Genomic DNA, 20,615 nt, shown 5'->3' on the forward strand with positions numbered 1-20,615 from the left:
TGAAAAATATTTGAATTTCTCAAAAAATGCTTTAGAACTGCTTTTAGGTGGTGTAGAACAATGTTCCCATTGATTATACATAAAAACATTTCTAGGCTGTGCAGATTTATGCAAGTAATGATCCCCATAGTGGGTGTAACAGAATAACTGCTCATAACTAGATGAACCTTGTAAATAATCATGATCTGTGAATCTAGCTGACATTACTAAATCAGACATCATGTCATTAATACTGTTAAAGTCCCAATCATCAGAGAATGTACTAGGTGTAACAAAGTCACTTAAGGAAACCTTTAGTTGATGAGGATACTTCAGGATTTCGACCGGACCATAGATCTCATAGTCTGTTTTCTCCCATACTACCCCACCAGGTATTGGAATTGCTGTGACATTTACTGTTGACAGTTCTCTTTTCTTCACGTGGGATGATCTGTGTGGTTTCAGGACTAGGTTGATGTTCTGACTTGCTGTGTCCATTCAATTGTAATGAACTTCCCTAAGATTAAAACTAAAATTAGGCATAGTAGGAGTATGAATACCCCTGAGATGATCCAATGCTCAATCAACGGTGAATCCAGATATAGTTCTTTGATTTGTTGAAGGAGTCCTGTTGTATTTTCTTTAGAATACTTTTTTGTTTCTGGCATCACTTCGGGCTCGTTTAAATCTTCAGAGAAGTTGTCGAAGTTGATGAAATAACCAGAGGCAGTTCTGTCAATTGATGGGATTGTTCTTTCAATCTGTCTCTCGGTAGCACTTTCTGATGCCACATTATTGTAGACTGGTGCTGTTACTTGATGAACTGTTTCAATCTGTGTTTCAAGAGGCACGAGTTCCATGGCATTATTGCATAGTCCTTCATTGTGCACTGCAGGCTGATCGAATGTGATTAGTCTTTCAGTTTGAACCTCTTGGATTGTTGCAAGTTTGGGTATTCTGTTGTTTCTTGGGAGTCCACTGGGCCTACTGTTGATTATAGGCCACATGCTTGTGGTTTTACCAGGTCGATGGACACGACTCTGTTCTCCTTTTTACCAGCAAGGGGCGGTAGCACAACTGATCTTGTTCCGGTGACTGCTAAGACAGGTACTGCTTTTCTGTAAGAAGGCCCAAATTCCTTCTTAACCGCGATCTTTTCTCTGACTAGATCCCCAATCTTTGGAATCCAGACAGGCCTTGCTGGGGCTGTTGCGGGTGGTGCCTCGTCAGTGGTACTTGGCTGTTGCTTTAACTTTATGTTGCTTAATGATTTTCTTGTTTCATTCAGTTCCTGTAAAACAGCCAAACGGTCTTTTACTTCAAACTGCTTTGTTTCTTCTTGTACCACTGACATCTGACTATCGAGGTCCTGAACGTTCATTCTTATTCCGAACAATAGTTCGTATGGGCTGAAACCTTTTAGAGAATTTCTTGGCATGTTGTTAAGACTAGTCTGGACACTTATTAAATGTTTGACCCACCCAGCGCCTGAACCTAATACCTTCGCTGTTATAGATTGCTTTATGTCCCGGTTTTTTCTTTCTATCACACTTGTGCGACGGACAAGAATACCACAACCCAATTCCCATGCTGGCCATGGCCTCCTTATAGGCTCGAGAGCTGAAAGCAGGACCCTGGTCAGAATGGAACGTGGTAATTGCGTACGTGCCGATATGGACTCGCTAATCTTTTATAACCGTTCTAGCGTCAGCCGAGTGCTGGAGGCCTCATTTTTTTAAGTGTATTTCGTCTTAACTGTTAATAGGACGCAGGATGGGGTGTAGGCAGCGTTACGCTCTTTCTGACTGGTAGCCGGTAGCAAGGTTCGCTACTGCGATCCCTATTGCAGTTTTCACAGTTGTTTGCATATATTTGGTGTTCTACACTCATTCCCGGCCACCAGAATACTGATTGTAATTCAGTCAGTGATTCCTTGATCTCTCTGTGCCTTAGACCCAAACCCATGTGTGCGTCTGCTATTAAAAATATTCTCCTGTTCGTGTTTGGAATTACTCTATCCCCCACTCCAGGGATTCGAGCAAAAGGAACGGAGTTTGCATCGATTATGTATGCATAATTGAGTGGATAGTTTACGGGTAGTGCTGCACAGTCGCCTTTTACGGTCGTTTTTACTGCTAGCATGGTTTCCCCGTCTATGTACTTATCTGTACGCTTTTTTGTGGCTACGGAAGCCGGGTTAGTTGCTTCCGCGGTGGCTGTATTAGCCAATGAATTCCCTGCAACGTGAACGCCATCACGTTGAAGACTCTGTGCGTGAATCACGTGAGTCTTTTGTAGTTCTTTGTGTAAAAGAGCTACCTCGTTCCAGAGCAATTTATGCTTTATTGTGGCACCTGTGTCATCTTTGTAGTCGTTTTCGATCCAACTCTGCAGTTTGTTGTTGTAAGAATTGACGCAAAAATGAGAATCGCACACTATAAGTGTGGGGAATTCGCGTTCTGCATTTTCTAGCGCCATCTTTAAAGACCTGATTTCAGTTCTTTGAACCGAACAGTACTTTACTGATTCAGTTTTTGTTACTTTCGGTCTGAATTTACCGCACAGGCAACGACCTTTAATAATCGCACATGCTGCATCGTAGGATTTTCTCTCTACGTTGAAATGCTGTACAAAGCTATCTGTATAGATTATACAGGCGTATTGTGGGAGAGGCAGAATTTCGATTGGCAGAGGATATTCTTCTTCATATTCTAAATCATTCAGTTCTTTGTATTGCGGGGCGAAATAGTATTTCACGTCTTCCGCTCCTAGAGAATCTATGCACTGTATCCATTTTGGATCCAGTGACACTGTAGGCAGGTTTACTGGGCTGAATAGCGCCTCGAAGGCGGATTCCGCTGTAAGGATATTAATCCGTTTGCCGTGTGCTAGTTCTCGTTCATTTGCTAATGCGATTTGCACTGCATTCACAGTTCTTTCTGTGCGACTGAATGCTTTTTCTGCTTGTGTGTACAAGTGAGATTTAATTGAAATTGGTACCTTTTCTCCCTCATTAGAGGTCAGGTACGTGAATCCGCATCTTCCTGGGATGACTCGGATTACAAGATCGATCGTGTTGTCACGTGTATCTAATTTTGTTTTTGCTAACATGTCTGTTTGCAGTGATCTCAAAATTTCTGTGTGTTTTTGAGTCCAATTGATCTGTTTTAAATCAGGTTTAATTAGTTCGTAGAGAGGTTTAACCCTCTCTGCGTAATTTAGGATGTAAGTTCTTCCGAAATTCAGAAAACCTAGAATGGATTGTAAATTCTTCAGCGTTTTTGGAGCTTGGAGTACAGCGCACTTCTCTAAGAAGTTGTCCGCTAGGCTTTTCCCTTCACTTGATAATTCGTACCCTAAGAACAGTACTGTCAGATGGGCAATTCGGGACTTTTTAAAGTTGAATTTGTAACCCTCTGCTGCGAACCCAAGTATAATGGTGTTCACTCTTTTCAAGTGAGTATCCAAGTCGTCTGTGAGATAAATATCATCTACGTAAGACAATGCTTCATCATCATAGATTTGTAGTAACTCTGTTACCCTAGCTGAGAATAGTCCTGGGCTGTTCTTGAACCCCTGTGGGAGTCGACAGAATTTTTTCTGTGACCCAAATGCAGAGAAAGCGGTCAAATATCTGCTTTCTGGTGCAATGTTTTGACAAAAGAAACCATTAGAAATGTCTAATGTCGTTTTATATTTTTTCCTAACTATGTTATTCATTAGGGCTGCACTATGCGAGTTTTGTACTGCAAAGGTTTTGCAACATGTATTAAGATGTCTGTAGTCCAAAACTAGACGATATGAATTGTCTGGCTTGGAGACAGGAAACAAAGGATTGTTCATTTGAGAGGTGCATGTTTCAATCACCCCTTGGTACTCAAGTTGATCTAAGATCTCCCTGACTTGTTTTTTAGCTTCTTGCTTTATGGGATACTGCCGTTGGGCAGTTGGTTCACTTTTTAGTTGGATTTTGTGAGGCGGTGAATCCTCATCCCATCCTACATGATTTTTATACAATGCAGGTGCCTGGGCTACTGCCCATTTCCTTGCATATGTGTATTTTTTGTGAATCGGTATGTGATTCGAGAAGGCAGGCATAATCACTTCTTCGCCACGAGGGCACTCCCTGACAAACTCCGGGGGCCAATCTTTTTCAGCTAACAGAATATCATAGCCTTTTGAGAGCTTATCCCAAAATAGGCCCTTAATTTTCCTAGTCTTATCACCCTCCATACGCAATGTTATTTCGTATATTTTATGGGGCTCGCTAAGCCTGGCGTCGGCAGTTTCAACCTGAATGTATTCATTCGTGTCCACTGTCTCCAGATGACTCATCAAGATCTTGCGCGCTATACTGATTTCTGCTGCACTGTCCAACATTGTCAATGCCCACTCCCCGTTTTTCAACTGTGTCCTCAGTATTCTCGGCATGGTTGATTACTCTAATACTGGCTACCTTCTTTTTCTGAAATTGAGATTTCTTATTTTGAGCAGGTTCCTTGTCTTTGGACTTGGTGTGCTCTCCTGGGTCTGACCGTCCTCTTCTTTCCGAATTCTGTGGAAGAGATCGAGAGGGACGTGTATCAATACTTTGATATCTATCAGGTTTTTTTAGATTATCCCTATTTCTAAGGTTATATCTTTTGTCAGAGGGCTCCCGTTGGGGAGACTGGCGTTCTCGAGTCGGAGTTCTTTCCCTCCGTCGAGGAGACCTTCCTCTGGACTGGAAAACTTTTTCCTTGGGAGTGGATTGTTTATTTCCATCCCAGCTCTTTTTAGGAGTGTTTAAATTATTTTTAATAAATAATTGTTCAGGATTTTCGAGCAGTTGGGGCTTAACTGGTTTTCCACCCAAGCTGTCTCTACCTAATTCTTCATAGCACTTTTCTATGATTTTTGCAAGCTCAACAGGATCTTTTATATCTGTTTCCTTCAACTTCTGGCGGATCGCCACAGATGCTGCTTCTCCCTTTATGTTGGCTAATAATATAGCCGTGACCTGCTTGAAATCTTTCAGTAATTTCATACCTAGATTTAAAGCGGGCTCTGGACCAAATTCATTTTGAATCTGTTTTAGAACTTCTGGTATTACCGCCATAGACGGAACACCGTGTGTTTTTGTGTAAATGGAAGCAAAGACTGTACCCCAAGTGTCGCAGTCCTCCACGTGTGGTGCGATTCCCATAGGAAGGCAGATGGTCAAGATTCTGTGTTTCTCTATAGGGGTAGTATCAGGAAATACTGCCTCTATTTGAGTGATTTTCTGGGCTAACCAGAAAGGAATTTGTTCCCGTTTTACGGGTGTTTTACCAAGACATGACTGTATGTTCTGTGGTGTAATTTTATTTGTGTTCCCCTGATGAGGGGTCAGCTGTGGTGTATTAACAGCTGGCTGGACTGTTACAGTCCGTATTACATATTGGACTAATTGCCTATGTATTTTTATTAATGTGTTTAGCTGTTCTAACAGCTCTTCTCTAGACATTCTTGCAATGTCAGGATGTGGTGTGTAGCTGGCTAGAACCGGCCACGTGGCTCCTGGTCTACCTAGTGGACCGAGCCTGGTTATGTGATCATTGTGTTTTAGGGCGCCATTAAACCAGAGCAGGTGCTCTTGAAATTTAAGTGGGATTTCAATCTCCTCGAAAGGAGCGTACTCTCCCGGAGGTTCCTCTATTTTGTAATAGTGAAACTCTTGTGTTATAGCGTTTACCGCTGGAAAGTTTATCCATGAATAGAATACCTCTGTCTGCCGATACTCGTGAGCCTCTATCACGAAAATCACTGTACCACCTTGAGGTGTCAGTCCGTGTTCTATAAGTTTTAAAGTTATAGATCTTCTTAACTGGACCGGGATGATAATAGCACCCGGGTCTGTGTATTCGGGACCTTGCTGAGTCGCATCTACTGCGGCCCCAGTGGTGCCGTTGTTTTCTACTGACATTGTATAAATGCAGTTTTTGCAGAGTAGGTCTCCAAGGAGACAAAGATTAGGTGCACAATATTTTGGAACACTGTATCCTTCAACGTTGAATAAACCAGAGCTTTACATAGGAATCTCTTCCTACTAAGGTCGGGCGGATTTTAACCTTTCACCCACTCCAGACGTCTATTGGAGTATTTACGGGAGAAAGGGGTCTGTGTGAAATATGCACGACTGAGTTACTCTACAAGTCTTGCGTTAGTTTATCGCATTACCCCACGTTGGGCGCCATGTAGTGTAGTTCCTAGTTTCCCACTAGGCCCTGCGCATTGGAATAACATAAACAGTAGTATCGACGTGGAACTGCTTATATTCCAGGCCTCCACTGACTATGCTAAACTTAATTGGGTTGTGTTACCAACTAGCTCAGAGGTCACTGGAAACTTTCTTCTCTGCATAGGAAGTGATCAGCTTCCTTGGCACAGACAAGAAGGGATTCAGCTTTCCAACAACCGTGCAACATGACAACTTTGCTCCTCAGATCAAGAGTCGATCTCTAGGGTCGTGTGAAACAATAGACATAGATTTCACTCAGTCAGTCTAGTGCAGTTTACTTTCACAGTATGTAGAGAATAGAGAGACGGGCGTGTATCAATAAAGGTTGACATTTATTGAACAGTCTTTCTTCTCATACAAGAGAAATGTATTGCCACAATTGCAATAACTGTTATTATGAAAAGTACGTACAGTAAGATAAGAATAGCGAAATAGAACTGTAAAAGCATTGATATGGTTTCTTAGCCATACAATGGTTTAAAAGTAATAAAACATATATACAGTCATATATACATTAGGCTAACATACTCAACTGGTGCTTCTAACTAAGCCTACCCCAGTGTGCCTGACCTAAGCCTAACACGTGAGAAGGGGAGTAAGTAAGTAGCTTAAGTTAAGTTGGTTTTGCCAAGGTTTGTTTCAAGAATTCTCGTCTAAGGGTTTAGTCAACACCATACCTCTGAATAGAATGATGGAGGATTGGTATCTCCTTCAGGGGTCTCTCTCGATATCCCAGTCACCTGCGAGGGTAAACTGGAAGCGCCGGGACTGGATTTCTCTGCACGAGAAAGGCAGCGGCTTCTCTCAGCGCGTCTGGAGGAAGGAGGGGTGACAGCGTCCGCGGGCAGCTGGGCTGGATGTCTTCGCAGAGGACGGCTGCACGGCTCCTCAAGCGTACTGCACCATAGTTCGCGCTGTAGCGGCGATAATGGTAATCAGTAGCTTCACCACCACAGGATAGCAGGCTGCAGCGACAGCAGTTAGCTTCGCTCTCACAGCTCACAGCTTCGTATTGCTTAAGGCAACGTTGGTAATATTTATACCTGACAGGTGCCGGGTTTGACGCAAGTTTGCTGGACATAAGACGTCAATTAAAGATGTCACTAGGAAGTGGCAGCTATCAGTTGCTCATTAGAGTTCCATTACTAATCAAAACATAGCAAGCGGGGATTTCCAGGTTTGCTAAGTTTTTATCTTGTTGAAGAACTCGGAGTGTTATCTAGGAATATCAGATAGTGACTGCTGCTCTGTCATTGCACTAATTGGTCGCAAAGGAAGTAGCAGAGAGTCATGCTGGAATGTGGCTCTGTGGCTCTGCTCGTGTGAGGCCAGAGATGACTTTACAGAAAATCGCACTTGAACGGTTATGCCAATATAGGGAATAACTGGATTTATAGCCGAATAGGGGCATAAGGTCACAGTATCGATCAGGAACCTAGATAAGCACATGACAACCCTAGTGCCCACGGCAAGCTTGTGTTTGCTCTGCTCGCTGCTCTGTCCTTCATCCTGCATCCTTCAACTTGGGGAGGTCAGTGGGCCAGGAAACCCGACAGGCCGCCAGGGAGTTTCACTTTCCCCCTGGGCAGGCAGAGATGAGTACTGGGACTGATCCCACGACAATCTGTCACAGGCAGGCTACTGCAGCCCACATCATGGGGACCAGGAGAGGCACCAAAACACAGGCACAGAACAAGCTGGGCAAGTTTGCCTGGTCGAACTCTGGGGGGAAAAAGGAGGTTGCGTCACAGGCGGTCTTGGAACCTCAGCAGAACCCGCCGCAACAGCAGGAGTTAACGCTACAACACATCATGATGGCATTACGGGAGTACAGACCTCTTTGGAGTCTCGGATTGACACAGCGAATATCGAAGTCTCCCTCATCAGAGCGGATCTTAGGAAAATTGGCTCCAAAGTGAAAGAAATTGAGGAGGTCACAACACTATTGAATAAAGATACTGCTGTGCTAAAAAAACATGTGACCCAACTGCAGAATTAGCAGATCAAACTTGAGAGACAGCTAGACGACTATGAATGTCGGGCGTGTAGAAATAATATATGAATCCTGGGTGTCCCAGAGTGCAAAGAAAGACATGTAGTAGATCTATTCGTCGAGGACCTAATCCTGAAAAACTACAACCACAGAGAACAGAGACTCTCAAACTATTTTTCCATTGAACGAACTCACCGCGTCCCCGGAGGCAGGCCTAAACCAGGAGCCCCTCCGAGGCTGATTATAGCGCAGGTTTTCAATTTTAGGGATCGGGACACTATTCTCCAACCCTCACGTGCGAACCCACCGCTTAAACTGGAGGACAGTGCAATTACGTTCTTCCCCAACTTTACCACAAAAGTCCAAGCTCAATCTCACAGTTTTTTGGCAGTCAAACGGGCACTGAGAGACAAGGAGGTGAAATATGCCATGCTGTTTCCTGACAAACTCCGAGTGGAATGAGAAGGCAAGGCTTGGTTCTTCTCCTTCCCTGAGGATGCATGGGAATGGCTAGAGGGGTGGCGCCGAGTTAAGAAGCCCAATAGAGACCGAAACGGAGGTCCTTGGACAAACAGAACGGAACATGGTACAGGGCAACGTGGCGATAGGGCCAGCAAGGATAAAGAGATGGACTCTGCGTCACGCAGCTGAGTCAAAGGTGCTTCAAGGTCTGGTAGAGACACACTAGCTATAAATAAGTGGCTCTGAGGAAGGGCGGCAACATAAACAGAATGCTGGAGAGCATCTTCCCTAAACTGGGTCTGCATGAGTGACTCTGATATATATGCCTGGGACTGTGTATTCTGGCTCTTTAATCTTCAGTAATTAACATGTGTCGAGCCAGGTTTTCCCCATAAGTTACAGTATACTGTGCAGTCATCCATGCAGTACGGCTGGGGGCACAGCTGTAACCCAAGCACCTTCAAAAGGGGGGTGGGGCGACAGGCACGCTGCCTTGTTGGGGGGTGGAAAGTTTGAAATCCACTGGCCGGGGGGGGCAGGGAGGGGAGAAGGGAGGGAGGGGATTTCAGAAGTAGGGTTTTTTTGGGGGGGGTTTTCCAATCACAAAATGTAGACAATCAGATTTACTCAGTGTTTCCACACTCCAAATGTACAGTATGCGATCGGGTGGATCTCTGGACTGTCTTTGCTCGAGGGTCACTTTTTATATTTACCTCCAGTTAAAGGGTTGGTTGGGGCATCGATTGCTCCTCATGGGGTGCCCTTATGCTTCTGTTGGCCTTTCCTACCGGTTTCATGGCTAGTAGTACGATAGAAACATCACTATCAGTTCTGACGTGGAACGTCAATGGACTGGGGACAAAATAATAAGGGGTGTAGTGCTACAATATCTTAAGAGGCAGGCCCTGGATCTGGTTCTCCTGCAAGAAACACACCTGGTAGGAAATAAATGTCAGGCCTCACGCGGTGGGGATACAAACTCCTGGTTCATGCGGGATTCACCTCCGGATCAAGAGGTACAGGTATCCTTGTTAAAAAGAGACTTGCACTCATTCCAACGCACACGTGGGCAGATCCCCAAGGGAGGTTTGCAGTTCTGGAGGCTAGTGGGAGGGACAGCTACTAAATCAGTGTATCTTCCCCTGCACTGGGCAAAGAGGCGCTTGCAGACCTGGGGAAGATTGTGGTTGATCTCCAAGTGGGGACCCTAATTTTGGGAGGGGATTTCAATATGACCATGGACGACCAAAGAGATAGATATCCACAACGAATCACTGACAAATTATCGATTTCACAAAAATCAACCTACACAAATATCGTGTCTCAAATATCGAGTACAAATAAATCGACACCCAATATTTATTTATAAAACTACAAAAACATCGATCATACAATATCGTAATACAAAAACATTGACCCCACAAAAATAGAACACACATATATCGAAATTAAAAATATCGACAGTTATAAATAAATATAGCACATTACAAAAATATTGAAAACAAAAATATAGACATCAATATTATCGACATTACCTAAATATCGACAGCTCTAAGCTAACAAAAAATATTAAACACACTACACCTTTAAACTATTAAAAATACACCCATATACCTATGTATATACATACCAAACACAATTAAAAAAATATATCTCCCTAAAATAATTATTAAAAAATACTACATAAATGAAAACAATTTAAACAAACACATTTAAAATATACACATTTTTAAATCAATATAATACATTTTTAAAAGCAATACAAAATCTATAAACTATTCATAAAATACATAAAAAGACACAAAATCTCCAAATAACCATTTCACATACAACTAACATAATTATTTAACTTACAAAAATTCAAACTAACCAATAGAAACACATTTCAAGGTATCTGACCAATGACATACAAACACTAATTAAAGACACACTATATAAAGAAGTAAATTCAATACTCTAAAACCAGCAGAAAATATTCAGCTTGAAGAAACACTGCAAAATTCTCGACAACCTTAAAGAATCATCTAATAACCAACAAACTACAGACAACAAAAAGTAAGTAATCATATGTTTCTGAATAAAATGCTAAATTAAATGTAACCTACTATTCATGGTCAGAACTTAAAAACTTAATTATCTTTCTATCTCAACATATTTCCACAACAGATTCAACTTTAAGGAAAATAAGAACATTTTCTACAAACTAAAACAACCAACTGAAAATGTAAGTATACTAAATTTGTTTTTTAAACACTAAGGATAAGCTAAATAAAATGCTCAAATGTTATAAGCATCTAAGAAACTCCTACTTTACTTTCTAAATTATTTAAAATTGTAAACACATGTTTAAAAGAAAGAAAATGTAAAAAGCTTGTTTAAAAAAAACAACTTCACATATAAATACAAAACAAATTATTAAACATGCATTTATTTATTTCCACAGACAACTTAAAAAGGAAAAGCAGCAATATATCAAGAAAAGATCTACATTCAACAACAAATAAAGAACACCTAGGGGCCGATTCCGATCCTGGAAAAAGCGCTCCGATTAGCTGTACGGAGCGTTTTTCCCATATGAATCGTACCCTGCAACGTCCCCCGTACGTACGACGAAGTACGATTCATACCAGGAGCAGGACTCCGTACGAATCGTACAAAGACCGTACGACTCGAATCTCCGCACGATTCTCCCTCGGAACCCACTGTACGCGACATCTGTACGGATCACGGCTGCTTTTTTCGACCCGGCAAGTACGATTCGTGTCGGGTACGCACCTTACGACCCTTTTCCTACGAGAGCTGAAAGCAGCCGTAAAAGCAGAGTTCACCCTGAAACAGGTACGGAACGGCCCCCCGGGTACGGCACATACCCCCCATGATTGCAGGGGTACGGCGCATACCCCTGCGATCATGGGGGATACACGCCGTACCTCGAGATCACGGGGTATACGCACCGTACCCCATGTTCGCTGGGTGTACGGTGCGTACACCCTGCAATCACGGGGTACGGTGCATATCCCCCATGATCGCAGGGGTACGTGCCGTACCCCTGCGATCATGGGGGGTACGCGCCATACGATGTGTATGTGATTGTGCGCTTTTCCGTACGAATCACCCTTACCTGACATGGACCGTACGAATCGCGTCCTGATTCCCCGGTCCGGATCGTACTCGTCGGGTAGTACAGCATGTGTACGAGTCGAGCGGTTCACGGTTTCAGCCTTGCAATACGTAGGGATCGCGATGATTCGGACGGATTCACGGAATGCGGATCGTACTACGCAACTCGGACGGACCGATACGATTCGTACGGAAAGGGCTCCGGATACGAATCATACGGACGTTTTTTTACCAGGATCGGAATCGGCCCCTTGGTAAGTATAGTAGACATGCACATGTACTATTATTTATCTTAAAAAACCTGCAATGTTAATACTTGACTTAATTAAAAAAAATATATATTTTTTTTTTAAACCGGTATTTACTTTATATAAAATCAACAGAACTTTTTAATAATAAAATATAGTACCCTACAAAATGTGTAACCAAAATACACATGTAAATATTCGCTAAAATATACTTAACTTTCTTTCCACAGACCACTAAAATCAAGAAAAGCATCAAGCAAAAAAGACAACATCTACATTGAAAGTCAACTACATTACAATTGGTAAGTACCTAACAATAGTACATATATAATTCATTATTCTTATATTAAAAATACATTTTCTAATAATATTTAATATATCCTTTCTAGATTTAAGAAACCAACAATGAATGAAGAAGCAAAATTTGTTACATTTCAGAAAGGAACATTTTTGTTATGCTATATGGGGTATGCTTCTACTCAGGAAAAACAAAAAGACCTTAAAGTAAACTGGAAATGTACTAAGTATTACTCAAACAAATTCTATGGGCGTGCAACAACCAGAGAAACAAGTGTAATTAGTACAACTGAACACAACCATCCACCTAATATCTCAGAAATAGAGGTTAGATCTACTCTAGAAAATATTAAGGAATTAAACAGCACCTCAGACCTACCAACAAGTGTAATACTTAAGGAATTACTACCTAGAGTACCTAGAGAAGCAAGAGGTCATTTACCAACAATAGCTGCTATAAAAAGAACCATAGCTAGGACAAAAAAATCCACAATACCAAGACCTAAAACTTTTGAAGAGGCCATAATTCCACCTGACTTTACCTTAACTCATAACGATGAACCTTTTATTTTCTATGATAACAACAATAAAGATAAAAGGATAATAATGTTTCCTACAAACAACAACATAAAAAAATACAAGAAAGTCAAACATGGAAGATGGATGGCACATTTACCATATGCCCTAAACCATTCTATCAATTATATACCATACATGGGCAATGCCATAATACTTGCATACTATTTATCTATTGTTTGTTACCAAACAAACAAACTTCAACATACACAGAAATATTAAACAAAATAAAAGAAGAAACAACAGACTTCTTTCCCCTAAAAATTATAATAGACTTTGAACAAGCCATGATAAATTCCATCCTTAAAATATATCCTCACACATCCATACAAGGATGTTACTTCCACTTTAACCAATGTCTATGGAGACATTTGCAAAAATCAACACTTGAGGGCTCATTAGGATGGCGAGTGGACTTTGTCCGCCCGCCACCCTAACGGAGAACGGGACCGCCCGCCATAAGGGCGGGGGTCCTGTAGGGGGAATTAGGATGTGCCCACCACTGTGGCGGGCCCGTCGTCCATGTTTTGCATTGTTGCGGGCGGTGCACTCTGCACCGCCCGCCGCAATGCAAAGCACTCGTGAACGCATTTGCATGTGCTAAGCGGCAGGCACCTGGTGGTGCCTGACACTTTACATATGCAAATGTGGGGAGGTACCATAGGTACCCCCATGTCCTCCCCCTAAACCGGCATCACCTGGGGGTCCTGCAGGGGGCAGCCGCAGCAAACACCGCCTGCCTTTCTGTGGCGGCATTGCCGCCGCGGAAAGGCACCTATATGTGGCCATTGTAATATGGCTGGCGGTGTCCATTGGACACCGCCACCATATTATTCTATTACGCAGTAAAGCGGCGGATGGTCTTTCCATCCGCCGCGCTCCCCTCACCATCCTAATACGGCAGGAAGGAATCCAGGCATAGGTGTTGGGCGGATTGCCTCCGCCAGGCCGGCGGTGGCTACCGCCAGCCTGGCGGAGGCAATCCGCCCGACATCATAATGGACCCCTTAGTGTTGAATATGCAACCAATATTACATTGGCATACCAAATAAAACACCTGATAGCCCTAGCATACGTGCCAATCACCGATGTGGCTGAGCACTATCACCTTTTAATAGAAAGTCCTTTCTATACAAAAAATGAACAAAAACTAGCTCCACTTCTCGAGTATTTCGAGGACACCTGGGTGGGGGGACTACACAGGTCAGGCCACAGACGCCAACCAAAATTTCGAATACCTTGGTGGAATGTATATCTACCAACCCTAAACCAAGAAGCCAAAACAAACAACGCAGTGGAGGGTTGGCATAATGCCTTCCTATCTTCAACTGTCCGAACAACTCCTACACTACACAAACTCCTAATAGCAATACAAAAAGAACAACGTTTTCAAGAATTAAGAATGGAGCAATCTGTCTTACAATTAAAACCTAAACTATCAAGACAAACTACCCAAATGTACCAATATTTACAACAAGTACAACTTTATCCTACAACAAGAGGACTAGAATACTTAAAAATGATTGTCAAAACACTAAACTAAAAACACTAACCATATAAAATAAAAAGAATAAAAATACCTGAAATATAAACAAACACATTTCCTTAACCAATTATTACATATTTATTTTGTCTAATAAGTTTAAATATTAAAAAATATGTAGACAAAATAAATATCTAACTAAACAAAAACTGTATAAAAATTGAACATTTCCCAACCCACAAAAATTTGAATATAAAATCACTTACCTTTCACAGCAACGTACATAGCAAATCCAAATGTCCATAATAATCCAGACGGTAATAAATCCACAGGATAAAAAAAATACCCCAATAAAATGAAAAAATACAACTGTGCAAAATCCATCGAACATCCAAATAAATCGATATTCCAGAATCCATCAAAAGCCCGAAAAAGTTTAAAAATAATAAGAAACACTCCAGGAAACCCGAAAAATAAAGGGAGTGTAAAATACATATTAGTTGAAACAACTAAACACACTTCCTTTGAAAAAAAAACGTAAAAGTTCCCAAACCGAAAACGCTGTATCCAAAAACCTAGAATAGAAAAATAAACATTCCCACCCACAAAAAACTTAAAACCATACATTAATAATCACCATTACATACATATTTAAAACTAAAAGTAAATAAACACCCACAAATACAATAACTGCAACAAGGCCGTAAATCGAGAAAACGCAGAGAAAACATGAAAACGTAAATAACCAACTACATACAATCTAAATCCTAATATAGAAGTCCACAAACCCTAAATAACAAACTACTACCTACCAAACTTACTTAAAATAGTTAAAATATAAAGAATAGAACTCTTACCTTCTCAGACGCGAAGAAGCTTCCAACCGCGAGCTTGAATCTTCCCAAATGACACAAAAAGACTAAGAGCGGTTACAAAATAAAAGACCCAAATAATAATATTACCACGGAAATAGTTAAATAAATGACAAAAAAAATGTATTTAACATTTAAAAATTTTGTAAAACTTTATTAAATTATTTTTCCAAATGTATTCAATTTATGTATGTTTAAAAAAAATATATTATTATATTCATATATTTAAAAATATAAAATTAAATATTATTACAGTTTAATATTTAATTTTATATTTATGAAAAAAAGTTCTGTTAAAAATTCCTAAACAAAATGTATAATTTTTATGTATTTAGTTAAAAAAAGCACAAACATTTTTAAATTATTAATATTAATAATAAAAAATTGATATTAATAAAATCAAACAATATAACAGATATTATAATTAAAAAATGTTATTAACGGGGCGTGGCTTGGCGGGCGAAGATGGTGGTCGCAGCCTTGTAGAGCTCCCGTCGGCCCGGACTTAATCCGTTCATTTATCCTGGCCCCCGAGTCCGCAGTTGGTACCCAGTGACTGGCACCGATCCGGTGGAGTCCCCTGCCTGCTCCGGTGTATCGATCCTGCGCTTTTATCTCTCCTGAGATCAAGAAGAGGCGACGGCGACGTGCGGCCTTGAGACCGGCTGGAGACCGGGGTCCTCGAGTTTCGAGACGCCCGGTGGCGGCTGTGGGCTCGCGGGTAGTGGTGGCATCCACTGCGCAGCTCTTGGCTCAGCTCTACTGCTACGGTTGCCCACGAATCACAGCGACGCCACTCACTCCTGCTCCTTGGGCGGACACTCGTGGGCGCCGAGGCGTGGTGGAGGCCTGTCCCGCCCTGGTGAAGCCGGGACCTCGAGTTTCGCGACTTCGGGCCTGTGCCGACCTGCCCACTTCCTTCTTGGGGACCCCTATATCGACGTTCCATCCCGGGGCCTGGGGCCTCCAGCGCTCGTGGCAGTTCCCAGGGGTTCCTGAGCCTTGTCGGGAGTGGTGCCAGCCCTGCCCGGTGTGCGGTCCCGGCGAGCCCGCGATCGGCCATGACCAGGGCTGGAGGAGGCGGCCCGCCTAAGCATGGCCCTATCGATAAATTCACGGGCCTAGTGGTGGCTCTGGGGCGGCTGGTGGCTGCGGCGGCCCTGGGCCGGACAATGCAGCGATCCTGGCGGCCATCACCCAATCCCGGGACATGCTCGATGCTAAAATTGGGGCGGTAGGAGCGGACGTTACACTGCTGCGCCAGGACCTCCGCAATGCGGTGGAGCGGATCACCGAGGCCGAATCCCGAATCACGGTGACCGAAACAGACATTGGCGCCCTAAAGAAGAGGATGGCGGAGGTGGAGTGTGTCCAGAAGACGCTGGCGGCCCGAGTGGAGGATGCCGAAGGGCGCGCACGGAGGAACAACCTCCGCTTCATTGGTTTTCCGGAGCGGTGCGAGAAGGACGACATGGAGCGGTTCTTGACCCAGTGGCTGGAGAGCTGGCTCCCCGAAGGGGCACTGTCCACGTGCTTTGTGATCGAGAGGGCGCGCAGGGCCCTGACCCAGCGGCCGCCGGAGGGTGAGCGTCCTAGGCCAGTCATCGCCCGGCTGTTGAACTATCATGACCGCGATGTTATACTGCGGGAGGCGAGGAACAAAGGCTCGCTCACCTTTGAAAATCATGCCATCATGATCTTTCCCGATTACACGAAGATGGTGCAGCAGCAGAGACAATCCTTTGTGGCCGATAAAGCCAAGTTGCGGGGCCTGAAGCTCCAATACTCCCTCCTGTATCCGGCCCGCCTGCGAGTGGTGTACCAGTCCCGGACACATTTCTTTGATTCGCCCGAGGAGGTATTTCGTTGGACCGACGAGGCGGTGCGACTCAGGCCACATGCCCAGCCGGGGCTGGACCCGGGCAGGTCCCAGGGATCGTCGCCGGAGCGGACGAACCGCCCGAACCGGAAGGGTCGACACCGGAGGTCTCGATCGCGGAAGAGGTCGGCCTCCGCCAGTGCATCGCAGACGGATGGTGCGAGGGACTCGGAACACTCTGATACCGGCAGCTGAACAAAGATGGGGACTGGACCTTGTTTGCCGGGTACTGAGTTGCCCTACATTGGCTGGTGAGACTGTTCTGTTATGACTTCTTTATGCCAGTCTATACACATCTGAGGAATCCTATGACTTTTAGCGGGAACGCAATGGGGCTCGGGAGGCGCCTTCTGTGGGCCTCAGACCCTCACGGTTGTGGGTGTTGTGGGGGGGGGTGGTGAGTGTGTGCTAATCGGGGTGTTGGGATCCATTGGTATAGCGGGCCCTGGGTTCTCCGTTTTGGACCCGGGTCTCTCCATGCCGCGACAGATACTTCAATGTTCTTTGAGGTATTGGGGTGGGGGGAGCGGGGCGTGGGGGGGTGTTCTTCTGTTGCTGATGTTTGGGGGGGTTTGGGTCTGGAAGGGTCTGCTGAGTGTTGGGGTTGGGGGGGGTGGGACCACACGTGTATATTGCTTTTGATTTTGTTGATTTGTGGGGTGCGCCGGGGTGGTGCGGAGGGCCGGGTGCTGGGCACTGTGTTGATAATGGCTGATCATACGACTGTGTCTCCTCATAAGACCCTTCGTGTTGTGACGTGGAATGTGAGAGGGATTCTGGATAAAATCAAGTGTGGGGCCGTGCTACGCTGGGGGAAAAGAGAGATGGTGGATGTGCTGCTGCTTCAGGAGACCCACATGCTGGGCTCTAAGGCCCTTAGCCTCCAGAGGTTCGGCTTTCAGCAGGGGTACCATGCGGGCTTTACGAGGGGCTCGCGGGGGTGGCTATCTTGGTCCATCGCAGAGTGGCTTACGTGCATGAAAAGCAATGGATTGACCCTCAGGGCCGATATATTTTCATCAAGGGCCTGCTGGGTACCGAGCAGGTGGTCTTTGGTAGCGTGTACGCCCCCCCCCCCCCCCCCTGCAATGGGCCTTGTCTGAGCGGCTGTTTGCATGTGGGACGAGATTCCGGAGGTGCTGACCCTGGTAGGAGGCGATTGGAATGAGGTTATGGATGCGGGCTTGGATCGCCTGAGGCGGGTGCCGGCTGTAGTGGATCCCCCCCCTGCTGCTGCTCCCACCAAACTGCGTGCAACTGTGAGTGGCCTGGGCTGGATTGATGTGTGGCGACATTTTCATCCTGCTGCGCGTGAATTCACATATGTGTCGGCGGTGCATGGGTCCTTCTCAAGACTTGATTATCTGTTTGTGCCGGGTGCCTGTCTGAGTTGGGTCAAGGATGCTGTGATACTCCCCAGAGGTTTGTCGGATCACTCTCCTGTTCTGGCTACCATAACCCTCCCCTCAAAGAGACAGCTGTTTCGATGGCGGATGTCGTCTTGGCAGTTGCAACAGCCTGAGTATGTGCATCACCTGCGTGAGGCGATTGATCACTATTGGCGAGAGAACCTAGTGGGAGATGTGGATGCAATGGTGGTGTGGGAGGCGCTGAAACCCACGTTGCGGGGCATGGATATCGCTTGGTGCGTGGCTGCTCGGCGGAAGCATCGGGAGGCCATTGTGACTGCCGCCGCCCGCGTGGAAGAATTGGAGCAGCGTGGCCGTGTTGGGGGCGACGAAGGCATAGTACGGCAGCTTCTACAAGCCCAGCAGTTGTACGCCTCCGTCCTCTACGACGAAGCCCGGCAGGCGTGGCTCGCCACGCGCAGCAGGGTGTATCAGTGGGGCGACAAGTCCTGTACTATGCTTCACAGGTTGTGCCAGGCGACCTTCCAGCCCCTTGTGTTGCCGGGTCTTACGGCGGAAGACGGCTCGGTTATGACCGACCCGGACTTGCTCGCGGCCAGCTTTGCCCGCTATTACGAGACGCAATACGCCCCCGTGATCACCTGGAGATGGGTGAGATCTCCGCCTATCTTGATGACCTGCTACCGCAGGCCGTCCCCGATGAGACCAGGACCGCTCTGGACGCCCCGCTCACAGCTGAGGAACTCGGGGAGGCCCTTGGTCAGTTGAATACTGGAAAGGCGCCGGGCCCGAGCGGCTACCCATGCGAATTCTATAAAAAGTTTCATCTCCAGCTGGGGCCTCACTATCGGCGCGCACTGGAGGCGGCGCGGACCCAGGGGGAACTGCCACCGGATTGGCGCCATGCCGAGATCGTGGTCTTCTTGAAGCCGGGCAGGGCGCCGGACAGACACGACTCTTACCGGCCAATTTCCCTTTTAAACATCGAGGCCAAGATTCTGGCTAAGGCCTTGGCGAACCGCCTGTTGCCCCACATTGCTGACCTGGTCCACCCTGACCAGGCTGGATTCATGCCTCGTAGGGCCACTCGGCATAATATCCGACGGGCGCAGGCGGCGGTAGATGCTATGAGTACTAGAGATGAGCAGGCGGCACTCCTGCTGGCGGATATGGATAGAGCCTTTGATTCTGTGAGCTGGGCATACCTGTTTACCCTGTTAGCCCGCCTCAACCTAGGCCCGGTTGTCTTGTCGTACGTCCGCCTGCTTTACACTAACGTAACGGCCTCGGTCCGAGTGGCCGGAGCTACCTCTGGGCGCTTCCATATAGGTCGGGGTACTCGACAGGGTTGCCCTTTGTCCCCGTACCTATTTGCCCTTGCCATGGAGCCCTTGGCGTCACGGGTGCGAGCGGATACCCAGCTGCGTGGTTTTGTCTGGAATGAGGACCTGGTGGATAGGATTGCGCTGTATGCGGATGACGTCCTTTTCTTTCTCACCGACCTACGGCTCTCGGGTCCCCGGGTTCTGGAGATCATGCGTGCGTTTGGCGAGGTCTCGGGTCTTCGACTTAACCTTAATAAATCGACCCTGTGGGTGCTGGGTGGCGGAGTGGTTGCTGACCCCTGGGCTGACGGGTTGCGAGTGGCGACGAATGGCCTGAAATATCTGGGAATTTTCCTCTCGGAGTCGCGGGTCGTGGCCTGGGCACGTGGAGTCCTGCCAGTGTGGGAACGGGTCCAGGCTGATGTCAAGACTTGGTCCAGGATGCCGCTCACTATCTTTGGGAGATCGGCCATCTTCAAGATGGTGGCGCTTCCGCGTCTCCTATACCAACTCCAGAATTTCCCATACCCCATTGGCCAGGAGTGGTTCCGTCAGGTCAACTCAGTGCTGGGCCGCTTCCTGTGGGATGGCGGTGCGGCCAGGGTGGCATTGAAGACGTGCTTTTTGTCTACGTACTGTGGTGGCCTGGCCACCTCGGACCTTCTCTCCTACTACCAGGCTTCCCAACTGCTTGTTCTTAACGAATGGTGGTACGGTGATAGAGGAGACCCGGCATACGCCCTGGAACAATC

Source organism: Lissotriton vulgaris, chromosome 6 (assembly GCF_964263255.1).
Source record: "Lissotriton vulgaris chromosome 6, aLisVul1.2, whole genome shotgun sequence".
Taxonomy (NCBI): domain Eukaryota; kingdom Metazoa; phylum Chordata; class Amphibia; order Caudata; family Salamandridae; genus Lissotriton; species Lissotriton vulgaris.